The 22,672-nt window shown below is 41.0% G+C and overlaps 1 protein-coding gene and 1 long non-coding RNA gene across 3 annotated transcripts in view; one reads left to right on the top strand and one right to left on the bottom strand.

Moving 5' to 3' along the window:
* Nucleotides 1-1,232: 1,232 nt before the first annotated feature.
* Nucleotides 1,233-22,665, bottom strand: LOC126418940 (uncharacterized). The gene is made up of 3 exons (XR_007575913.1): nucleotides 22,520-22,665; nucleotides 17,070-17,362; nucleotides 1,233-2,153 (listed from the first exon to the last, which is right to left on the bottom strand). It is a non-coding gene; the product is annotated as an uncharacterized LOC126418940 (long non-coding RNA).
* Nucleotides 22,295-22,672, top strand: part of LOC126418939 (F-box/LRR-repeat protein fbxl-1-like) — a 132,520-nt gene continuing 132,142 nt past the window's right edge. Inside the window, exon 1 of one of the 2 annotated variants that reach the window (XM_050085974.1) lies at nucleotides 22,295-22,394. The gene's annotated coding sequence lies outside the window, so the exon portion shown is untranslated. The remainder of the gene's footprint in view (nucleotides 22,395-22,672) is intronic. The other variant, XM_050085977.1, reaches the window with a different exon arrangement.

Below are 22,672 nucleotides of genomic sequence, written 5' to 3'. Positions count from 1 at the left end.
CGGGCCGGCCGTGCACAGCTGTGACTCCTGCAATGGCGGAGCGTGCGAACACACTCGTTCGAGATGATCGACGGATCACCGTCGAACAACTCAGTGCTCAACTTGACATCTCTGTTGGTAGTGCTGTCACAATTGTTCACCAGTTGGGATATTCAAAGGTTTGTTCCCGCTGGGTCCCTCGTTGTCTAACCGAACACCATAAAGAGCAAAGGAGAACCATCTGTGCGGAATTGCTTGCTCGTCATGTGGCTGAGGGTGACAACTTCTTGTCAAAGATTGTTACAGGCGATGAAACATGGGTTCATCACTTCGAACTTGAAACAAAACGGCAATCAATGGAGTGGCGCCACACCCACTCCCCTACCGAGAAAAAGTTTAAAGCCGTACCCTCAGCCGGTAAAGTCATGCTTACAGTCTTCTGGGACGCTGAAGAGGTTATTCTGTTCGATGTCCTTCCCCATGGTCAAACGATCAACTCTGAAGTGTATTGTGCTACTCTTCAGAAATTGAAGAAACGACTTCAGTGTGTTCGTAGGCACAAAAATCTGAACGAACTTCTCCTTCTTCGTGACAACGCGAGACCTCACACAAGTCTTCGCACCCGAGAGGAGCTCACAAAACTTCAGTGGACTGTTCTTCCTCATGCACCCTACAGCCCCGATCTCGCACCGTCGGATTTCCATATGTTTGGCCCAATGAAGGACGCAATCCGTGGGAGGCACTATGCGGATGATGAAGAAGTTATTGATGCAGTACGACGTTGGCTCCGACATCGACCAGTGGAATGGTACCGTGCAGGCATACAGGCCCTCATTTCAAGGTGGCGTAAGGCCGTAGCATTGAATGGAGATTACGTTGAAAAATAGTGTTGTGTAGCTAAAAGATTGGGGAATAACCTGGTGTATTTCAATGCTGAATAAAACAACCCCTGTTTCAGAAAAAAAATGTGTTGCATTACTTATTGAACTGCCCTCGTACTGTGCTGGATCTCAGGTGCAGACGTAAATCCACTCTAATAGTAGGTGCAGGAGACCATAGCACATGGTGGATAGGTTACACAACACTGGGTAAGGTGTCCTTACCCAGAAAACCCATACTTCTTTGAAATTTAGAAAAGTGTACAACAAACCCTAAGAAGATCCATGTATAATTAAGCAAAAAGGTTGATGGAAAGGTCGTCTCAATAACAGTTGATTCACCAACGTAAAACCTTAGCTAGGTATAAAACACCTTTTATTTGCCTTTTACAACAGAAAATGAGTTACTGCAGATTTATTCTAGCCCCCAACATCATAGGCATTCTGGCAGATGACTAAGTTAAATTTCAAAATAACTGAAAAAGTTATTTCTAGCCAGCTCTGAACCCAATGTGTATTGCTCCTAGGACTTGCCTGTGTCATGGGCATATTCCGTAAGATACACTACAAGCTTACAACAACATTTCGTTGCCAATAACCTTCAATTATTACTAGTCACAAGTTTACACAGTCATTTTACATTCTTATTTAAAGATTTCTTATACAATTGGTTAAATATACATATAATGCATAATATAAACAAACACAGCCACAAAAGTTTTATAGCTGAGTAAGTCTCTTAACCAGTTCATAGGTCTTGATATTACCAAATGCAGTTCACTGAGATCGCCAGGAAAGTTTATAATAAATGTTCTTCGATCATATGTTGACAAGTCACTTTCACACAGTACGTGGACTACACCACAGGATTAACAAATTAGAATAATAATTCTAAAGTTTGTACTGCTCAAAATGGAGATACCTTTAAATTTTCATATCTTCACGGCTGCTGATATGTCGGACACTTCCATTTTATGTAACTCACATTTTATTAGTGCTAAATGCCTAGCTGCAGTAAATGACAGTTCTGGGGTCAGATGAGGAACTCGAGTAACCAACGAAGTGGTCCACACTCCCGAGAATGGCATGTACTGTTCATAGAACTGTTCCTCTAATGATGGAAGTCTGCAGACACCTACAGCGTACAGTCAGCCTCTACATTAACAAATCCCCACGACACTTGCCTGAGTAAGCACACACCGTGAGGGGCCTGCAATCGCAGTGCCGCCGACAGTGGCTCGTCGGACAAGTCGGTCAGACTCGGACTGTAGAGCTGAGAGCTTTTTCGTGTAGCTTCTGAAAATAAAAACATTTAGTTTAGAGAGTGTACAGTGCCTTCAAACATGCAATTTGGTATAGTAGGAAAGGGAAGAGAAGGAAAAATAGTAGAAAAACATGGACAGGGAAAGGTATGAAAAAGAAATGTGCCTGATAAACCAGATGTTAGCAGTGATTTTATGTCCTGTGCAAAATTTTAAGATTTACTAAGAGGGTATCAGTTCTTTCGGACATGTCTGAAAGAACAGATACCATCGGTGACCGTGCAGCTCATTAGAATGAAATTACAATGAAATGAACACCCTTAGCTGCTTACAGGCGTTGACATACATCAACGGGAACAGATGAAAATGTGTGCCCCGACGAATGTAGTGCGGGACAATATGTTGAGAATGTGGGTTTCGCGGGAGGCGTGCCAGAGATAAATCCCTGCAGTCGCGCTATCCTCTGTGTCCTCGGTGACTCAGATGGATAGAGCGTCTGCCATGTAAGCAGGAGATCCCGGGTTCAGGTCCCGGTCGGGGCACACATTTTCATCTGTCCCCGTTGACGTATGTCAATGCCTGTAAGCAGCTAAGGGTGTTCATTTCATTGTAATCTGGTTTAAGAATCATCTAAGAAGGTTGTATATGTGCAAGAGACCTGGAGACAATGGCAAGTTTCAGATTGATTGTACAGGGTGATCCGTCTAAGATGTCATAAGAGTATTGCATTATATTTATTAAGTTAGTGAATAAATCTCCAAGCGATTTTCTGCAAAGTACATGAAAATGGGGCGAGTTAACAATGAATGACCATGCTTTGTGAGGCAAGCTGTCAGCACCTAGTTCACAGTGCAAACAGCAGATGTCAGAAGCACATTGTATAACCTACAGAGGTGACAACAGTCAACACACGCTGAGTGTGCTACCTTGTAAGTGAAAATGGTTGTTACACCGCAACAACGAAGTCAGTGTGGCATGTGGCCTAAAAAATTTTCGAGTGTTGTAGAGACCCAGGGAGTTTTCAGGTGTCGGTGCAGTGTTATCAGCCCATTCTTTCTTGTGGAGGAGACTGTTTGTGCTCTCAATTACCTGGAAATAATTGACCAGTATGTCATTTATCAATTACAGAAAGATGGGATACTGGACATCGATGTCTATCAACAGGATGGTGCTCCAGCACACTTGGATGTCATTGTGTGAGGACAATTAAACCAGATATTCAGATATTCAACGATCGCCAGTGCGGGTTTGGTAGACCCCTCCCACAGCCTTTAATATTCCGGCCTAACATCAACATTATTTCCATAAAAACCGCAGAATCTGACTGACCTACAGAGTCATGTTACAGTAGCCTTTTATCAAATCACTCCAGGAATGCTGCACACCCCCGAGGCACAATATGTGCCCCATTTGCAGTGACCGACATGTTGAGAGCTAATGTGCTGTGTGACAAATTTCAGACACAAAGTCCAGCCTCCCCTCCACATGTATGTGCTGCTAATAAGCAACAAGTTTGCACACTTTCTTGTATATAGTGCTTTATTTTTCCAACATCTCAAATGTGTCACCTAACATAATGGTAAGACACAAGATTTTGGAACCACATTTATACTGTAAGACATTTCCAGGGACAGATGTGGGCTCTGACCACAATTTATTTTTTATGAACTGTAGATTAAAACTCAATAAATCACAAAATGATAGGAAATTATGGAGATGGAACCTGGATAAGTTGAAAGAACCGAAGATTACTGAGAGTTTCAAAGGGAGAATTAGGCAACCTTTGACTGAAACAGCAGAAAATGAATGGGTAGCTTTGACAGATGAAATAGTCAAGGCAGCAGGGGATCAAATAGGCAAACAACGAAGGGCTAATAGGATCCTTGGATAACACAGCAGACACTGAATTTAAATGATGAAAGGAGAAAACATAAAATGCAGCAAATGAACTGGGTGCAATGGAATACAGATGTCTAAAGAATGAGATTGACAGAAAGTGCTAAATGACTAAGCAGGAATGGCTAGAGGACAATGCAAGCCGTTATAAGCCTGCATAACTGAGGGAAAGACAGATGCCACCTACAGGAAAATTAAAGAGACCTTTGGCAAAAAGAGAAGCAGCTCTCTGAATATTGAGAGCTCAGAAGGAAAAGCAGTACTAAACAAAGAAAGGAAAGCTGAAAGGTGGAGCCAATATATAGATGAGTTCTACAAAGGAAATGAACTTGAATACAGTATTGTAGAAAGGGAAGGGGATGCTGATGAAGATGGGGTGGGAGACATTATACTGCGGGAAGACTGACAGAGCACTGAAAGAACTAAGGCGAAACAAGGCCCCTGGAGTAGACAACATTCTGTCAGAACCGCTGATAGCTTTGGGAGACCCAGCCACAACAAAACTATTCCATCTGACATGCATGATGTGTGAGACAGGCGAAATACCCTCAGACTTCATGAAGAATGTAATAATTCCAATTGCGAATAAAGCAGGTGCTGACAGGTGTGGATGTTACCAAACTATCAGGCTACTAAGTCATAGTTGCAAAATACTAACAAAAATTATTTACAGAAGAATGGAAAACTGGTAGATGCCTACCTTGGGGAAAATCAATTTGATTTCCAGAAAAATGTAGGGACAGGCAAGGCAATACTGACCCTGTGACTTATCTTAAAAGACTGCATAAGGAAAGGCGAACTTACACTTAAATGATTTGTAAACCTACAGAAAGTTTTTGACATTGCTGACTGGAATACACTCTTTTAAATTCTGAAAGAAGCAAGGGTAAAATACAGGAAGTGAAATGCTATTCAGAATTTCTACAGGAACCAAATGGCAGTTATAAGAGTCATGGAGCACAAAAGGGAACCACTGGTTGGGAAGGGAGTGAGACAGGGTTGCGGCCTATACCCTATCATTTGGACTGTATGATGAACATGCAGTACAGGAAACCAAAGAAAAATTTTCTGAACAAATTAAAGTTTCGGGAAAAGAAATAAAAATTTTGAGGTTTGGTGATAAGAACTTAAAAAAATAAAAATAAAAGAAGGTGATTTACTGTTTAATTGTGTTCTAGAAAAAACTGTAAGGATCTGAAATTCGGAGCTAAACAAATCACAAAATTGAACCAATGAATCTGGGAAGGAAAACAAATGGAATTAAGGTAAACTGCTTGGCTTTTGTGGATGATTTTGCAATACTTTCAGAAAACCTGACAAAAGCTGTTCTTCAGATAAACCTTCTGGAATAAATAGCAAACAGAACTGGTTTCAAAATTTCAGCTGGAAAAAAACAAAATTCATGACAAGTATAAAAAATGTGCCAAAATTCACAGCAAAACAAATAGGTAAAATAGAGCGAATAAATAAATATACATATCTTGGGAGACTATTCAACAGAATGGACTACAAAAATCTGCAATAGATGTAAGGATTAACAAAATGGAAAGAGCATAGGGTTTGACCAAAAATATTTACAAGAAATGTATATCTAGAAAAACAAAACTAAAACCCCACACCACACTGGTTCGACCAGGATGTTTATATGGATCTTAATGCCTAAAAATGAACTATAAGATGGACAGATTAGAGGTTCTCAAAAGAAGGATTATTAGAAAAATAACAACTGCAGTAAAAACTGCAGATGGTTGGAATATAAGAAGTAATGAGGAGATCTACAAAAATATAAAGAAAATATATGAAGTAATGGCCACACAAAGATTAACCTTTTTTGGACACCTCTACCGAATGGATGGAAATAAACTAACAAAGCAAATACTGCTATATTTCTGAAAGAAGAAATCGACAATAGCATGGATTACAGTAGTAAGGAAAGATCTAGAAAGAAACAACATTAAAGAACCAGAAATAGCAGAAAGAAACTGTTTTAAAAATAAAATACTAAATTTGGGAGGCATTCAAAGCAGAAGAAATAAAATACGGGGAACAACATGGACAGAAGAAATGAAGAGACTTTATGGAGAGAAAATGAGGGAATACTGGAAAAATAGAAAATAACAAAGGAAGATGAGGAACTGAAGTTGTTAACATGATCCTAGTTGGTCAATACGATTAAAAAAAGTTTCAGTGCACAAAATAGCTATGGTCATAAGCGCCCATTTGTGACTTAGTGAAGGATAAAACAGGAATTGAAATCAGCATCAATGGGAGCGAAACTTAATGAGGAGGAAAACTAAAAAAACAGAAGGAAATCTTAGAAAAGTGCTATTGAAGAGGGGGTTATTTTCCCCAAAAAGAGTTTCAAATGACCAATGTCATCTCACTCACACTTATAAACTCAAGGACACGATCAGCTGAGCACGAGTCATCTGCTAAAATGGAACATATATCGGGAAACAGCTGTAAACGGGCACAAAGCGGCTTAAAATAGGGGCACTGAAGTAACAGGTGTCTCACCATCCACGACTGAGAGCAGTGGGGACAAAGCAGAGGAGGAGCGCCACTTAAAAGATCTCAATGGCTAAACAGACAATGCCCAATCCAGAGTCAAGTTAAAGTTACCTCCTCCCAACAACAGGGCCAGACGGAAGAGGTCTAAGCACAGGGAAGAGGTTTTATGACCCACAATTTATTATCCTGAAGTGCAGACCAATGAGTGTGCCATAAAAGAGTAACACAACAACATAAAATGCTCTGTAGACCAGCAAACGGAACCGTGCAAACGGCGGGCTGAGGAATACAGAGAGCAACCTTCGCCACTATATGGGCTGCCTCTTTCCACATATACCAACATGCCCTGGGAATGCCACAGAGATGCCCCCCAAGTGGAGCATATGGAGGCAGGCCTGAATCTGGTGGACCAGAGGGTGGACAGGATAAAGAGCTTGGAGATTGAGAAGAGAGCTCAGCGAATACTAGCATATAATATACTGTATCCGCTGACGGCAACAGATGTATTGGACAGCACGGAGAACAGCAGTAAAAACTGAACACTGGTCAGGAAACTGAAATTTAATAGGGGTGTCGTCAATAATATAGGCTTTCCTGACACCAAAGGTGGTCTTGGAGCCGTCAGTGTAAATAAATGTGGCATCCTCCATTTGTGTGCATAGAGCAGCTAATGCCCAACGATAAACTAGGGGGAGGGGTACTATCCTTGGGAAGCTGACAAAGGTCACAGAGAAGGCATGTCCAGGGGTGGGGCCAAGGTGGCAGCGTACTTCTATTTGTCAGGAAGGTTTTAGGAAATTGGAAGGAAAGTGAATGTAGCAGTTGACGGAAGTGGACTCCTGGTGGCAGCAGAGAGGAAGGGTTGCCTGCATACCCTAAATTCAAGGAGGCATCGGGGGGGGGAAAAAAAAACACGGGTCAGATTAGCAGGCATGGAAGACAGATGACTATCAAAATGACTCAGACAGCTCACTGATCGGACAGCGAAGGTTCAGCAGTTTCAGCGTAAAGGCTCTCCATGGGGCTGGTGTAAAAAGCTCCAGATGCTAAATGCAATCCACGGTGGTGGACAGAGTCGAGACACTGAAGAATAGACGGCTGTGCAGAGGAGTAAACTATGCTTCCACGGTCCAATTTTGAGCACAGTAAGGCGCAGCATAGGCGGAGGAGGATCACTCTGTCCGTTGCCCAGGAGCAGAGCACAGAGGGTGTTGAGGGATCGCAGACAGCGAGCCGAAAGATATGAAATGTGGGAAGACCAGCACAGTTTTCTGTCAAACAAAAAAATTGGCGACATCTGTGAATGGAAGGTCAACAGGGCCTAGATGTAAAGATGGCAGATAAAACTCCATACCACGCCAAAAATTTACACAGACAGTCTTACTGGGAGAAAATTGGAAACTGGTTTTGATGCTCTACGAATGGAGGCAATCGAGGCATCCTTGATGACGTCATTCAAGAAGGCTGGTCTGTTGAGAGGTGTAGTAGACTGCAAAGTCATCGAGAAAGAGGAAGCCCGAGACATCGGAAAGTAGACAATCCATAATTGGATTTGTGGTGATGGCAAACAGTACAACGCTTAGCACGGAGCCTTGGGGCACCCCTTTTTCTTGAGAGAAAGTGCGGGATAGAGTAGTGTTCACCTGCACCTCAAATGTGTGCTCTTCATAAATTCACGGATGAAACGGAGTAGCCGACCTTGAAAGCCCCAAGAGAACAGCGTGCAGAGGATGCCTGTCCTCCAACAGGTGTCGTATGCCCTCTCCGTATCAAAAAATATAGCTATCGTTTGGTGTTTGCTGAGAAAATTGTTCATGATATAAGTGGACAGAGCAACAGTCGAACGATGCTTTCAGAAACCGCATCGGGCTGTTGTTAAAAGGTTTTGGGACCACAGCCACCAGCCTAAATGGCTATTTACCATATGCTCCGAAACCTTACAAACACTACTCGTGAAAGAGATTGGGCGATAGTTGGAGGGGAGATGTTTGTCCTTTCCAGGTTTCGGAACAGGTATGACAATAGCTTCCCGCTATTTTCTGGGAAAGGTACTGTCAACACAAAAGTTGATTATGAAGGTGAAGGAGGTTGCACAGACAAGGGTATGATAGATGCAGCAACATGTGGACGTGGATACCATCTGCTCCCAGAGCAGAAGAGCGAGAGGAGGAGAATGCACGTCTGAGTTCCCGCATAGAAAGAACGGCATTATACCTTTCACGATATTGAGAGGAAAAAGCAAGAGGTCGCTGGTCGCTCTTCTGCAACCCATTTCTTCAGGAGAAAGGCTGGTGGGTAATTCAAAGAGCTCAAAATTTCAGCAAAGTGTTGACCCAATGACTTAGAGATTGCGACTGGGTACACTAAGGTATCCTGCATGACAGTTAGCCCAGAGGTTGGGGACCGCTAGCAAATAAATTCACAACACTAGACGAAGACTGTGATAAGACAAAGAACAATGACAAACAAAAATCAGTGACGAAACTTCCAATCGAGTGCGCAGCCAAGAAAACATCTAATACGAAAAATAAATCAGTGAACATCAAACGACGAGTTGTTGTACTTGGTGATAGCCACGCCAAGAAAATTGCCGAAAAAATAAATGAGTACAGTACGTTATTCACGGCAACAGGTATGACGAAACCCGGTGCACCTTTGACTGAGATTATTAAGAGCAGCAACTCACTTAATGAGCTATCTAAGAATGATGCCGTCATAATCATGGGTGGAAGTAATGATGTATACAGAAATGAGAGTAAACATGCGACCCAGTGTTTAAAAACTACATTACTTGACCTGAAAGTTCCGAACATCATAGTTACTAGTTTGCCTCACAGATACGACCTGCAAGACAATTCCATCGTAAATCTGGAGCTTGCAAAAGTAAACAGACAATTCTACAAAATATGCAAGTCCCAACAAAATGTAACATTTCTTGATCTTCCAGATGCAAGAGATTTGTTTACAAAACATGGACTACATTATAATAACGCTGGCAAGTCATACGTTGGCAAAATGCTAGCGAAATTAATACAAAAAGACGACGACGTTGCAAGAAAACCAATTGCTGTGCAACCAGTTTCGACCAAGGAAATGGATAAACGAGAAAACAATTTCAGAATCACAGCGCCAGCTCAAACAGGAACATCACGTCCAGAAGATGAGACGCTGCCAGAACCAGCCTCAGAACATATAGCAAAGACTGAAATTATCGTCAAGAAAACTGTACCTACTCATCATCCAGATGCTCACACACAGGGAAACTGATGAAGGGGGCCAGTTCTATCCGAATTTGGCCCAATACAACGAATCCAGAACAAGCAGTCAACACTCAGGTGGATGTTCCGTTACTTTATAGTCAAATTAGTTTTAAAGACCCTCTACCTAATAATATATGCAGTAGTAATTTCGTTATGCACTTGAACATAAGAGGTCTGTCTGAAGGAATGATCAGGAAGCTTTATGATATAGAAATTTTGCTAGAAAGTGTGAAACAATCTGTGAAAGTAATATGCCTTAATGAACATTGGCTAAAATCTGAAAATATCAATCTCCTAAATAAACTTACAGGTTATAAACTGGCTACCAGCTTTTGTAGGACCAATGGGTATGGAGGCTCTTGCATATTAGTTCATTCCATGGTAGACTATGATATCAGACAGAATTTTAGCCATCTGAATGAAGAAGGCACATTTGAAAGTTGTTGTATAGAACTTAAAGAGTATAACACACTAATTATCAGCATATATCGCACCCCTGGGTACCATATAAGCTCTGTATTTTTAGATAAGTTTGATACATTGCTACATAAATTAAAATGTGAGAAACTGTACAAGAAAGTGGTTATATGTGCTGACTTCAACATAGATGTAAGGACTGATGACAAATTTTCTTCACACTTAAAGAACCTGGTAGCCACAAATGGTCTAAATCTCAATTTCGATCAGTATACAAGAATTACAGCAAGCTCTGCAACATGTATTGACAATATTGTAAGTAGTTATAATTATTATGTAAAAGAAAAGTTTCTTCTAGATTTAGGAATATCAGACCATAAAGCACTATTTGTATCACTACCGAAGCAAAATTCAGTCTGCACAACAAAAAGATGTAGGAATTTCAGTCAAGAAAATGTGGAAGTATTTTGCAAAAAACTAAGCCAAACCAAGTGGACAGTCTGCAAACACACTTCCACAAGTGACAATTACAATAACTTTTTAACTGAATTCTTGGGTATATTCAATGAATGCTTCCCTTATGTAACAGTGGGGACCAGGTCCCAAAAAAGTAGATCCTGGGTAACAAAAGGAATTAGAGTGTCTAGTACTACTAAGAGGAAACTGCATATGGAGGCAAAAGTAAATCAAAGCCCTCAATTTCTTAAGTATGTAAGCACATACAAAAAAACATTTGACAAAATAGTTAAACTAGCAAAACGTACTGCAAATAACGACTTCATTTCAAATGCAAAAAACAAATCAAAAGCTGTTTGGTCTGTTATAAGAAGTGAAGTTGGCAGTGAGGCAGAGAGAAAATGCCCTTCTAAAATAGTGATAAATGGTAGAGCTGTTACAGAACCCAGTGCTATTTGTGAATCATTCAATGACTTTTTCATAAACTGTAACAAATTTGGTGACTGCTCACCACCAAATACAAAGCCCAATATGACAGATAGCAATTGCACATGTTTTAAGTTTTCTCGTGTTTCCATCTCAGATGTCATCAAAATCATAATGTCCCTAAAAAATTCAAAATCTGCGGGGTGGGATGAGGTCCCCACTGAAATAATAAAAATAGTCCGTCACAGTATTGCATATCCACTCTCTTTCATAATCAACCAATCATTTGATGAGGGATGTTTCCCAGATCGATTAAAATATGCAGAAGTTCGGCCCATACACAAAAAAGGCAAACAAGATGAATTGGGCAACTATAGGCCAATCTCACTGTTACCAATTTTCTCAAAAATATTTGAAAGAGCTGCATGTGATCAGATTGAAAATCACAATTCATCTAACAGCATTATCTTAGGCAATCAATATGGTTTCAGAAAAGGCCGCAGCACAATCCATGCAATAAATGAATTAGTCACAAAAGTCAGCAGATGTCTTGATGATAGAATGTGTGTGTCAGGCATCTTTTGTGACCTGTCCAAAGCCTTCGACACAGTAAATCACGACCTGCTTCTCCAAAAATTGGCACGCTATGGTTTTCAAGGCAAATCTCTTAGCTGGATGTCATCATACTTGGCAAACAGAAAACAAAGAGTACTTATTAACATCAACGGCAAGAAATTTCTCTCTGGCTGGAAAAACACTCAATTAGGTGTTCCACAAGGCTCAATATTAGGGCCACTGCTTTTTCTATATTATATTAATGATATGCCATGTCAGGTCCAGTCTGATACTATCCTCTATGCAGATGACTCAACAGCCGTAGTCTGTTGTAAAAATGAGGTAGACCTAATTCGTCATATTGAACAAACACTTGGGGAAGTGGAGGCATGGGTCAAAAACAATAACTTAACATTAAACTTTACAAAAACAGAAATTGTTCATTTTACCACAAAACAATCTGCACAGTCTATAAGTGAAATAAGGTATATGGACAAAAAATTAGAGACTGCAGACTGTGTCAAATTCCTTGGCGTGTTAGTCAATAAAAACCTGTTATGGAGTCGCCATGTGGACAACATACTAGGTCGACTGAATAGCCTTGTATATATTATGAATATCTTGTATAGTATTACTGATTTAGCTGTAAGAAAAACTGTATATAATGCATATTTTGTTTCAGTCATTAGGTATAGTATAATTTTCTGGGGGTCTGAAAAAACAAATTTACTTAGAGCTTTTAGACTACAAAAAAGAATCATCCGGGCAATGGTGGGAGCAAAACCAAAGCAACACTGCAAACCTTTATTTGTAAAACTGGATCTAATGAGCATTCCAAGCATATACATCTATGAAACTCTCACTTTCACGAAAAGAAACCCAGAACTTTTTGAGGGCAACTTCTTCTTGCATCAATATGATACAAGACATAGAACGAGCTACATGTTACCTACCCACCGTTTAAAATCATATGAAAAAACCCCATACTATATGGGCATGAAATTTGTAAATAAAATATGGAAAGATATGGATGACCCAAATGTAAAAGGCACCAAAAGAGACCTGGAAAAATATCTGAAAGATAAATGTTACTATAGTGTAGAAGATTTCATGAATGGTAACAATGCATTATAATTGTAATTAAAATACCTCTTTGAAGATGTTACACCATGTATATTATTAGTTTGTTGTATTTTTAGTATTGTTATATATAGTGTAAAAACTGACAAGTCACCTATGTCACAATCTTTGATTGTATAAGGCATGTTATGTGATAATAAAAGTTGAATTGAATTGAATTGAATTGAAAACTGGAAGTGACGGATATCTGTCGGATTGACTCCAAACAATTGATGAGGGAGTGAAGGTATTAAATGAGCTGCTAAAGAAATTCCAGCTTGCCTTCTTGCAGTCGTATATGATGTGAAGGCATCGCGCACGTAACTGCTTATAGCAGATACAGTTGGCCAACGTAGGATGATGGCGGCAAACACGAAGAGCACGTCTCCACTCGCGTATCGCGTCATGGCACACCTCGTTCCACCGAGGAACTGGGGGGCACTGGGGCAAAGGGGAACTACGAGGTATCGAACATTCTGTGGCTGTAAGAAAAACTTCTGTAACACGAGTGACCTGATAATTGATGCTAGGAAATTGACGGTCATCAAATGTTGCTAGATAGGAGAAAAGCGTCCAATCGGCTTAAGAAAACTTCCAGTGTCTTGGGCGCATAGATGGCAATTGTGGCTGTAATCGAAGGACACATGGAAAATGGTCACTCGAGTATTTATTGGCAAGAGGGAACCATTCAAAGTGCCAAGCTAGCTGAACAGTACTGACCGAAAGGTCCAAATGAGTAGGTTGACATGGAGGCACACAAAAATGTAGGTTCCCCAGCGTTGAGGCAAACAACATCCACTTGGTGGAAGAGGTCAATCAACAGGGAGACTCTCGGACAAGGACGCAGAGGTCCACAAAGTAGGTGGTGGGGATTGAAGTCCCCAACCAGCAAATAGGGGGGCGGAAGCTGACGAAGAAGATGAGGGAGATCAGCTCTTGCCATTGGTGTGGACGATGGAATGTATACAGCACAAAGAGAGAAGGTGTATCCAGAAAGGGAAAGATGGACAGCAACAGTTTGGAAGGAACATGGAGAAGAGTCACGAGTCCTCCATATGCTGGAGTGCCATCAACAGAGGGGAGATCAAATCAGATTCACTTAAAATGAGGAAAAACAATGTGATCGCGGGGACGCAGTTTTGTTTCCTGATGACAGAAGATGACCGGCGAGTAGGATCGTAAGAGGATCGACAATTCATCCCAACTGGCTCGAATGCCACGGATATTCCAATGGATAATGGACATCGGGTGGACAGAAAAGGGAAGAATGTGACCAAGGTTGCCGTCAACTCAACGACTGCTCAGAGCCAGTGGCCGACAGCGTGGAACAGCATTCAGCCGAAGGCAGAAGATCCCGATCCATAGGTTGTTCGGCAGCAGCTGCTGCCACCAGCAATCGGCCGGTTGATCGGCCGCCAGCAGTGCGCCTGGGCCACACAGAAGATGGCCAATCGCGGTGACCGCCAGGTGGTGCTGTAGATGAGACACGCCGTGGCGGAGAAGGAGAGGAACTGGGTTTCTAATTAGCCTTCTTGGAAACAGGACGTTGAGATGAGGGAGGGATCGACGGTTGTGAAGTCGGGGTACGTAAAAAATCTTCACGAGTAGGCTCTTTTTTGGAAGTCTGGGTGTCTGATTTTGGGGCTTGTGATTTAGCAGAGCCCGATGAAGGGTGAGCCACAGAGTGGGGAGGTTGAAGGGGTGATCTTTGCACTGGCCGATCTGACGACCGTGGCACTAAAGGTGAGATCACAAGTCTGCGTGGCCGCCTCCTTTATTGGCCGAGGAGAGGCAAGGACAGTGCTGTATTTACCTGCGTGAGGCACAGTGGGCTTTCGACTGGCGAATAACTTTCGAGCAGCAAAGATCGACACCTTTTCCTTTACTCTGATTTCCTGAAATAACCGTTTGTCTTTGAAAATGGGGCAATCTATAGAGGAAGCAGCATGGTCGCCCATACAGTTGATGCAACATTACACGTTTGGCCATATTGGAACATGACTGGCTGGTGTGATTAAACCTCTGACACCGATAGCAATGCATAGGGTCGGGGATGGTAAACATGAACTGAAAATATCCTGCTTTAATGTTCAATGGAAGTTGAACTCTGTCAAACATCAAAAAGAGAGTGCGGATCGGCACCAATTCCTTCTCAACCCTTTTCGTGACTCATTGTACGGCCATTACTCCCTGATCAGACAGGTAATTTTTAATGTTCTCATTTGATAATCCGTTGTGTGATCTTGTATAAACCACACCACGTGATGAGCTTAAAGTACGGTGCGCTCCCGCCTGGATAGGGGAGGTGTGTAGCAGCGTAGTTTGAAGCAATTTATGTGCCTGGAGGGCACTATCTGCTTCTAGCAACAAAGTGCCATTTCGTATCCAGGAACATGACTTTACAGGACCTGCAATTGCATTGACACCTTTCTGAATAATGAAAGGGTCGACTGTCGAGAAGTCTCGACCTTCGTCAGACTGAGAAATGACTAGGAACTTTGGCACTGACAGAAGAATTGTCCGTGGCTGAGACTCGTCTAGCTTTCTCTTGTGGGCAGAAGTTTTAGAATTAGAAGAAACCATTGCAAAAGTATCCACCACGATTACTGGCGTCTCTGATGGCGTGCTCCTTCCTAGTGGGAGCCCTCTCTGAGGGCACTCCCGCCTTAGGTGATTGTGTACACCTCAGGCCACAACTCCCGAGAAACGGACGGAAGGACCGATCGGCACGTTCGGAAAGTACCAACTCGGGTAACCGCCCCTCCTCGGGCCTGGCCTTTACCAGGGGGTACGTACGTGTCCTACTTGTCTATCTGGGGTGGAGAATTACCCGTTACCCCGTCACCGGCTACGCGTGGGTTGGTCTTCAGACAGGCACAGGGAGGAAAGAAAGAAAAGGAAAGTAGAGAAGAATTCTCAAGCGCTGCAGCTGAGAAGAAGGGAAAGAGAAGAATTGAGAAAAGAGAAGGGCAAAGTAAGGGCAGATATGTTACATTGTAGAGATAAAAGAAGAGAAATCACTTCATTCATTCACAAGTGTCCATCTCTGGATGTAGGCGCAAAACAGACTCCCAAAGAGAAGGAGAAGGGGAAGGGGAAGGGGAAGGGGAAGGGGAAGGGGAAGGGGAAGGGAAAAGGGGGGAGGGGGGGAGGAGGAGGATCGGGGACAGGAAGGGATGTGGAAAGGGAAGGCACGCAGCCCAGAAAGGAAAGAGAGTTGCACGAGCTCGGGGTCACGTGCCCACCATGCACAAAAGAGTTGTGGACGACAAGAAATTTGTGGCACAGTGTAACAAAAGGAATGGATCAGTTGATAGGACACATCCAGAGGCATTGTGGCAAATACAATTTGTTAATGGAGGGAAGTGGGGGGGGGGGGGGGGGGAGTAAAAATTGTACAGGTAGTGCATGTCACGAACACAGTAAGCAGGTTCAAATTGATGTAGCTGCAGTATTTATACATAGATTAAGAGGTCTGCACATGATTGGCTAGTATCAAACCAGCTACATCAAACCATCCTTTGGACTGAAGGCCACAAAGTATGCCTACATTTAAAATACAACATAATAAAGAGTCACACAAAAAGAAATGAATGTAAGTCTCACAAAAGGGCACCAGGTAACAGATTTTTCATTACAGATTCAAGTGCATACAGTGGTTAAATAGCAAAAGAGGCAACCTACAACTTCAATTTTCTGCAACGTTTGGTAAAAGCAACCACCCAATTCTGAAGTTTTCCTCTGGCAAATGAAGAATGTAAATTTTAAGTGTGCATTGTATCTGACTTCTTTTACTCTTGGTCTTTAGAAGTGTGTTGCCTTGACAACACATTTATGTACAATTCTCCAATACTGTTATTTTCGCAGTTAAGAATGTCAACGGAGAGTGCGTGGAATAAAAATTAACATTCACTGGTAGCAAATATATCTCCCTTATAATGCAACAGGACTTTAATGTTAAAGGTTCAAGCAACTAACTGTGGCTCCTCGTTTGTGCATTTCAAACAAAACCGATAAGATAAAAACACAAATTACTTTTTGATACTGAGTAGCACATTAGCCATCTATTAAGAAACTACACCTCAATCTAAATAGCTACACAATGTGGACAATCTGTATACAGTAGGCCTACATGGTTCTTTAATGTGTTGTTAGCACAGTTAAGTGCTCCTTAACAGCTCCATTGCTAAACAGAGATATACAATCTGCCAACAGCAGCATGCAACTCAAGAGCCTGAAGTATACTGTAAGTGCACTTTAGGCCAACAGTTCAAATGTAGGTAGCATTACACATTATATGAACTACTCACCATCATCCTCAATTTATGACTTCAACTTCAGTCACTGCACAAGCATCCATTTTCATTTTCACTCTTTTCCAACTTAACCTTTTTTGCGGTAACTTTCATCTGACATCTGTGATCCTGCCTCTTCAGCCTTTATTTCTTTCTGTTATTTGAAGATGTCTCCATTTTCCACAATTTTGTCTTGGAATCCACCAGTTTCTTACATTTCAGGGGAGGTAATGCTGACAGGCTCGGGTTTCTTTTCCGTCCTCTCAAAAGGTTCTTCTGCCATTCTGTTTACAGCTGTCGCTAAATGCCTTATCGTGCAAAAATACAAACAATGGTAACACCAAAAATTCTGAAAACCAGTTTACTTACATACACATCTCAACACTACCTTTGATGATGAAGCCCTTCACTATCTGTGTCAGTTCCAAACACTAACATTTAGTCCAGTCAATGAAGGAAAATTAGGGGAAAAGTCATGTAGTCACAAAGTTTTATACAGTTCTAGGATATATTGTCACAAACATTGTACTAAAAACCCTGACCTGTGGAGTGTGAGCATTGGTGTGGGGGTAGGTTTAAAGGTAATTTTTTATTTTTGTTCTTGAATGACTCAAAAACAACGGATCCTGGGGAAATTCTTGCCCAATACAAAATTAACCTGCATTCACTTCCCTGCCAAAAAAGGTTCTAGTCACTTTTTCTCTAGGACTAATAGTTTGCAGAGGATGAAAAAAATTGCAAATTACGGCACTAAAAATATTGTTCCAATGGTAAAAAATTAATGTACTTCCCTCCTTCCTAGGTAAGCAAACTGAAGGTTAAGCAGGTGATGCCCCTCGCTACATCACAAGAAGCAACTACAGGGTACATCACAAAGTTCTCCGTCCACAATACGCCACACGAATCGCTGGTGACACAGCGCGCAGATGTCCGCGGGGAGGGTTTATTTTGCACAAAATGAGTTAACACTACACAGAATGCAGATACAAGTTACTAACAACACTAATGCAGGGAATGTACATGAACTGGACGTATGTAAATCTCTGCACAATGTTCTACACTGCAAGAGGAGAAACTGATTCTTAGTGATCCGTTACGGGAAAGGCAGCTTCCCCCAACACAGGTGCTGCTCCCCAGCATTTCCTGTCCATTTGTATTATGCAAATGGACAGAATAGCTTCACTGAGCTCATGTTTACACAGTGGAGTTATTTTCAGTTTACTGGGTACTTATTTGCAGTTGTTGAGTGCGCTACTCATATCATGTAAAAAAGTTCAACAGCTGGAACTGTCAATTGTCTACCACGCTGAAGAGACTCTTCCAAATAGGACACACTGTCAATATGTACAGGACATCATAGATTTCATTGTCACAAGCTGGAATACTTTTCACAGCACGAGGGTTATCAAATGCATCACCCTGCCTCAGTTCTCCAAAAATACGATGAGGCTCAGAGGCTTAATCCACTGCAACAAAAGTAGGTCACCAAGACTATAACAATTGGTCAGATATTTCAACATAAGTCAAGCAATGCGTTACAGCAGATAACTGTTATAGACTTCAATATTAACAGTCACATTCCATCAGACATAGCCACACCTATCTCGGAAGATGTACTGTGGATGTGCATTAAGTGGTTCCACTCGGTGCAGCCCACTCTGCAAATGCAGCAATTCGTGAATTATGAATGGAAAATATTTATGCAGTCTACCTGTAACACAATTAATGGGAGAGAAGTGCAGTAACATTTTTAGTCATCCATTAATTCACCACCAAGTGCCTAAAACACAATTACACGGTTTTACAATACACAGCAGCAGGGTGCCACTTTTTACAGTCCAGTCCCTTTCCCACCAACACCACATAAGTAACTGACAACATAATAGCTCACTTAACACCTTCAAATAAATAGGCCTACTCCCTTTCCAAACAGGAAATAACTTCACTATATAAACACAAGTTCTGGTTATCACTGTTAGCATTCAACCGCGATTCTTATACATATATTTTAACAACGCGTTTCAAGAGACAATGCTCTCATCATCATATCTTGAAACGCATTGTTAAAATATATGTATAAGAATCGCGGTTGAATGTTAACAGTGATAACCAGTATAACGAAAACTGCTACCTCGACTCCATAATGGATTATATTAAACACAAGTTCATCAAAGCTATTTTGTCTATCAGCAAAAGATAAGTGGACACGAAACACAAGGCAGTTACAGCCTGTCTGTAAACAGAGAAGTGAGCATTACTCACAATGGTGGAAGTGATCTTTCTTAGAAGAACACTACGTCTTCTGAACAGAACCATAAAGAACCAATTTCTCCTGTAGCAGTGTAGCACAGTATGCAGAGATTAAAGTAGATTCTGTTCACATTCATTACCTGTATTAGTGTTATTAGTACCTTATATTCGCATTCCATGTAGTGTTAATGCACGTTGTGCAAACTAAACCCTCCTCAAGCGTGTCTGTGTACTGTGTCGGCAGTGATTCATATAGTGCACTACAGAGGGGCCATATAAGTTTGTGATATACTCTGTAGTTGCTTCTTGTGACGCAGTGGACGAGATAGAGTGGAGAATGACCAGCTCCACCTTCAGATTTGCAGACCTATGGAGGTGGGAAGTGCACAAACACAGTGCAGTGAGCTACCTTCACTCACACTCTACTCCACACACCTCCCACAGCCCAGCCTGTTTCACCCCTGGAACACAATTTATCCATTAGTATGCCTCTACTGCACTTAGATATTTAATAGTTGTTTTTAACCCGTTCCAAATTATTGGTCCAAGAGGAAGAAAAGTACAGACCCTTTTTGTAGGAAATTGAATGTAGTGTAATTTTGCACTGGAGAACAATTTTGCCAGAAGCCGAGGTTTTCGATTCGTTGGAGAAAAAATAACACACAGGTAATGAATATGAAGGAAGGTGATCCGGAAATCTAAAAGTATGTATCTAAAAAAAGGAAATTGACAAATCAAATGACAAAATGAAAACCATATGGAAATATGTTAAAAGCGAGACAGGGAAAAGCCTGTCTGCCAAAGAAGTGATTAGCTTAAGAACTGGGAGCCTTTCGGTGGATGCTCCCGAAATGGTGGCTAATATCTTTAACAATCATTTCCTAACAGTCACCAACCAAATGGGATGCCAGGGTTCTGTAAAGAATGCTACAGAATACTTGCATAACACCTTAACTAACAAAATAGATGAGAAGCATCTTCGAAAAACTACAGTGATAGAATTAGAAAAAATGATTGTCTTTAAAATGTAAAAATTCTGCTGGAGTTGACAACACTTCCAGCAAGTTACTGAAATATTGTTGTAAAGAAATAAGTACAGTCCTCTGCCATATTAGTAATACATCATTGGAAGCAGGTGTTTTTCCCGACAGGCTAAAATATGGGCTTATAAGACCAATTTATAAAAAGGGAGAAAAGACTGAGGCTACAAACTATCAACCAATTTCATTACTCTCAGTTTTCTCCAAGGTAGTAGAGAAATTGATGCATAGCAGAATGGTTGAGCATCTTAGTAAATATAATATCCTCAGCAGTAGCCAGTTTGGCTTTTGGAAAGGGGTATCAACCGTGGATGCAATACATGCCTTTGTTGACAATGTTATGGAAGCCATAAATAATAATATGACGACGGTTGGAATATTTTGTGACCTGTCAAAAGCTTTTGACAGTTTAAGTCACCATATTCTCTTGAGTAAAGCCAAGACCCTAGGAATGGGTGGAACTGTAGGCACGTGGCTTGAATCCTATCTGTGTGGTAGAAAGCAGAAAGTAATCGTGGAAGGACTGCATGGTGGCCAGGTATCTTCAGAATGGGGCTCCATTACTGCAGGAGTACCTCAAGGCTCAGTACTGGGCCCACTGCTCGTTCTAATATTTATAAATAACTTAGCACTATGTACAGAATATGGGAAAATACTCATGTTTGCTGACGACACCATGTTATCAGTTAATAATCTCTCAGGGAATATGTCAAATGAGGCTGCAAATAAAGCTTTTGCAGATTTGACAAACTGGTTTGAAACCAGTGGCCTTACAGTCAACCTAAAAATGACAAATTACATTCACTTCTCTTCTAACACAAATGTTACTAATGAAATGAACCTAAAAATGGGTGAGCACGAGATTTTGAAGGTTGAGTCCTCCAAATTCTTGGATCTGCATATAGATAGCAAAGTGGCACCACCATATTCAAGATCTGTGCAAAAGGCTAAGCTCAGCAACATTTGCCTTAAAAATAATTTCAGACACTAGGGAAATGAGCACAATAAAAACTGCATATTTTAGCTATTTTCACCAACTTATGGCCTATGGTATAATATTTTGGGAAAATCAACCAATAGCAAAAAAATGTTCCATGCACAGAAGCGAGCAATCAGAATTATGTGTGGAGTACACCCTAGGCATTCGTGCAGGGATCTGTTTAGAGCTCTACAAATCCTTACAACACTTGCCCAATATATTTTTTCCCTGATGTGCTTTGTTTCAAAAAATAGCATCTTATTCAAAATCATACCACAGTTATAACACCCAAAGAAAACTGGATATCCATTATGAGCTAAAAACGAAAAGCATGGTCCAGATTTTTAATGCCCTCCCACCGCTCATTAAAGAACTGGTTGAAACATGCCAACGTTTAAAGAAAATCTGAAGCAGTTCCTTTTAGATGAGTCTTGTTACAGTATTGATGAATTTCTTAGCAAAATCTCTTGTTTGTGCTTAAAACTTACTGTGTGACCTTTACAATTGATTAATCATACTCCGTAAGTACAGTGTAACTTAATACAATACCCAAATTTATGTATGTCTGTATATGACGCCTGTATAACTTAAGAACAATACCCAAATTTATGTATGACTGTATATTCTTTCAGATGTCTTGTATCTTAACTAATATTAAGGGTATATGGTAAACTTCACAGTTTCTTTAATCTAATGATAAGATCAATGTATATGTGCACAAAACAATAATCTGTAAAAACCTTGACTCGTTCTATATACAGGGATATGTTCCCATATGGATCTATGGAACACGAAATAAATAAATAAATCCACATCCACCCCAACGCTCACACCGCACCGACCACGATTTTTTGTGTTCAACACACTACCTCCTAGCACTGTGCAACAATATGCGAATGCAAGATTTTTTGCCTTCACTTTGCTTGTGGATGGCTTAACGACGGGCGACAGTTAAAGGAACGCGATGTCATCACTAGCCCTGTGCAGGAGGGGAATAACTGCCAGTAAGCGGAAATAAAAATGAGTAGACTGGCTGATTCACTCTGCAGTACATGATTGATAGCTTTTCAGGTGAGAATACTTCCGAACATATTACTTCTTGTTACGCATGGTTAAGGTCAATATATGGTCTGTAACTAAATTTAAGAATTACTAATATATTTTATGTAAAGGGTATGTAACATGATAATGCTCACAATGGCAGTTATCCGCTGATATCGGATGTTACAAACTTCAGTGATAAGGCCTCATTTGTAATAATCGGCAAAGTCCGAAACTACCTTCTGCTAGAGTGAAAATTGATAAATTTCAAATGCTTTCAGCGTTATTGTCCTGACAACGGAGTGTGA

The sequence above is a fragment of the Schistocerca serialis genome, chromosome 9, assembly GCF_023864345.2.
Source record: "Schistocerca serialis cubense isolate TAMUIC-IGC-003099 chromosome 9, iqSchSeri2.2, whole genome shotgun sequence".
In the NCBI taxonomy this organism is placed as follows: Eukaryota; Metazoa; Arthropoda; class Insecta; order Orthoptera; family Acrididae; genus Schistocerca; species Schistocerca serialis.
Note: the sequence above shows the minus strand (reverse complement) of the source record. Positions and strands in the feature narration are given on the sequence as shown.